The sequence below is a fragment of the Nycticebus coucang genome, chromosome 18, assembly GCF_027406575.1.
Source record: "Nycticebus coucang isolate mNycCou1 chromosome 18, mNycCou1.pri, whole genome shotgun sequence".
In the NCBI taxonomy this organism is placed as follows: Eukaryota; Metazoa; Chordata; class Mammalia; order Primates; family Lorisidae; genus Nycticebus; species Nycticebus coucang.
Window position 1 is genome coordinate 31,051,290 of NC_069797.1, and position 3,406 is coordinate 31,054,695.

At 43.1% G+C, this 3,406-nt stretch overlaps 1 pseudogene; it reads right to left on the reverse strand.

Annotated features, from left to right (window-relative positions):
- Positions 1-387: 387 nt before the first annotated feature.
- On the reverse strand, positions 388-1,295 carry LOC128571201 (COMM domain-containing protein 10-like; annotated as a pseudogene).
- Positions 1,296-3,406: the final 2,111 nt, after the last annotated feature.

Below are 3,406 nucleotides of genomic sequence, written 5' to 3' on the forward strand. Positions count from 1 at the left end.
TTTTATTCATGATCTGAATCTGTCTCCTACACTATGAAGTGAATCACTATTAATTTGAAGTATAAAGAATAACTAAAGTAAAAACATTAATTAATCATTAGACTTAGAGAAAAAATTAACAGAGAAGCTCACTCTGGAATTAAGTGATACATTGTTACTATTAACTTTAAATTTCTTTCCTATATTATTTCCCAGGCAAAATATCACATTCAAGGAAAAATATCCCATAACATATTTGATTGCATGTGGCTATTTTTTTAATTTTATTAACGTAAGTACCAAAGCTCTGTATTCTGCTAGGTACACATTACACTTTGTATCCATGGATCCTCCTTGATATATAAAGTTGTCATCAAGCATGTAAAAATAAGCGGGTCAGGTAATAAAGCAACAGTATGACAGTAAAAACAGTATGATGTTCACTTTTGTTCCCTGTAAGGCAAAAGTTTTCTGAACAATTGCTGTTGCCTCACAGAACTGGAGAAAGTATATTAGAACCTCAGTACTGCTAACAATGGTATCCCTTGGCTGATATTTGTCTAAGACATGATAAACCATATTATTTACAGAAAGAAAAGCCGCTGAATCCTTCAGAAAACACAACCTGGCAATCTATCTTCAATGCAAAATAATGAAGTGGCAGGAGTGTGATGGAAAAACCAGTCTTCAAAAACGTCATGTAAGGGAACCCAGCTGTGCTTGTATGGTCTCTAGCTTGTTGTAGCAATCGAACAACTCCTTGTGACTGAATTCCACAAGAACTTTCTCCAGGTTCTTTGAATCTTCACTGCTCACTCCTGGTTGTAACACAGCTTGAGGAGATTTCAGTTTTGCTTAAGCAGAGTGAGCCATTTGAAGGTTAAGCTGCCATCCAACAGTCTCTAGCTTGTGGGGAGCAAGAATCCTCTGCCTGAACTTCTCGACTGTTTCTCGACCCGAGGAAGACCAGGCCTTCACAAAGGCTTCTGCTTTGTCTTACGTAAGGTGGATGTTTTCTAACTGCTGCTGCAAACCTGCTGGCTTCACATTGTGATATACTGCCTGTTCTAAAATAAATGATATTGTTTCAAGAACCAGGTGGACATCTTGTTTCTCTAGAGAAAATGCAGCTTGAAGTTTTTCTTCCTCTTCTTCACTAAAACTGCTCTCAGCCTTCAAGTGAAGTTTTTGAAGAATCCGAGTGAGCAATCGTGGAAATCTTCCTATATCTATCACATTTATCAGTGACATTGCTTTTTTCATGCTGGGGCTCTCCCTCAGGATCAGCACCGCTGACACCGCCATCCTCCTCGCCCCCCGCCGGCTGCCCTCTTCTGGGCTTCTTATACCCTACTTGGGAGACTGTCAAGTTAAAGTTGAAAGAAATAAAATGGACAATCCTTTTTTTTTTGAGACAGTATCTCACTTTGTTGCCATTGGTAGAGTGCTGTAGTGTCATAGCTCACAGCAACCTCAAACTGTCGGGCACAAGTGAACCTCTTGCCTCAGCCTCGCGAGTAGCTTAGTAACTTGAGACTACAAGTGCCTGCCACAATGCCTGGGTAATTTTTTTTTTTTTTTGAGATGGAGTCTGCTCTTGCTCAGGCAGGTCTCAAACTTCTGAACTCAGGCAATCCACCCACCTCAGCTTCCCAGAGTACTGGGATTACAGGCATGAACCACTGTGCCTGGCTGAACAATCCTTTTTTAGATAAGTAACATGCATTCAATATTGCCACAACCTAAAATCCTACTAAGGAACCTCAGGCGCCTGCCACAATGCCTGGCTATGTTTTAGAGATGGGGTCTGGCTCTGGCTCAGGCTGGTCTTGAACCCATGAGTTCAGGCAATCCACCCACCTCGGCCTCCCAGAGAGCTAGGATTACAGGCATGACCACTGCACCTGGCCTCAAAACTTTGGTAACTCAGTGTCTCACAGCTCTGTTTCTGTAGATATGTGGTGATGTCTTGCTGAGTGGCTTTCATTATTGTTTTCGCACGTTGTTGCGTGCTGTATGATGACAGCTCTGACGGAGTTCCAAACTTACTTTGAAGGATACACTAGGTGCTGGCATCAGTACTTAGCTTCCCAAGGTGACCATTGTGATATTCAGCAATGCGGTGTGTAGCATTTTTTTTTTTTTTTTGCAATTTTTGGCCAGGGCTGGGTTTGAACCTGCCACCTCCGGCATATGGGGCCAGCGCCTTACTCCTTTGAGCCACAGCCACTGCCCGGTGTGTACAAGTCCAGAACTTAATTGTCAGACAGAATATGGCCAATTCCTTTCCTTCCTTCAAGTCTTTACATTAATCACCTTTTAAAAATTAAAATTTTAGGGCTTGGTGCCTGTAGCTCAGCGGCTAGGGCGCCAGCCACACACACCAGAGCTGGTGGGTTCAAAACAAGCCTAGGCCTGCCAAACAACAATGACAACTACAACCAAAAAGTAGCCGGGCATTGTGGCAGGTGCCTGTAGTCCCAGCTACTTGGGAGGCTGAGGCAAAAGAATCACTTGGGCCCGGAGTTTGAGGTTGCTGTGAGCTGTGACACCACAGCATTCTACCCAGGGTGATAGCTTGAGACTCTGTTTCAAAAAAAAAATTAAAATTTTAGGCAGTTTGTGGTGGCTCATACCTGTAATCCTGGCACTCTGGGATGCCAAGGTGGGTGGATCCCTTGAGCTCAGGAGTTCAAAACCGGTCTGAGCAAGAGCGAGACCCAGTCTCTACCAGAAACAGAAAAAACTAGCTGGGCATTATGGCAGGTGCCTACAGTCCCAGCCACTCGGGAGGCTGACGGATCACTTGAGCCTAAGAGTTTGAGTTTGCTGTGAGCTATGATGATGCCATGGCACTCGACCCAGGGTGACAGAGTAAAACTGTATCTCAAAAAAAAATTACAATTTTAATTAATTAATCATTTTATTTAGAGACAGATTCTCACTCTGTTGCACAGGAAGGAGTGCAGTGGTGCCATCATAAGCTCACTTAACCTTGAATGATCTTACCACCATGGATTCCCAACTAGCTGGGACTACAGATGCACACCCAGCTAAAAAATTTTGTAGCGACACAGACTGGTCTTGAACTCCTAGCCTTAATTAATCCTTTCTTCTTGGCCTCTAAAGTGCTCTGATTACTAGCATGAGCCCTGTGCCTGCCTCCTTACCCCCAAAATAAACAACCATGATTACCAGTTGTCTGAGAAAAACCTCTTCTATAATTTTTTCTTCTTTTCTTATTTTAAATTTTATTTTACTTGTTTTAGAGACAGGGTCTCACTCTGTCATGACTCACTGCAGTCTTGAACTCCTAGGCTCAAGTGATCCTCCCACCTTAACCTCCCAAAGTGTTGGGATTACAGGCATGAGCCACTGTGCTTGGCTATGAGGAAAACCTCTACCATGAGACACAGAGAACAAAACA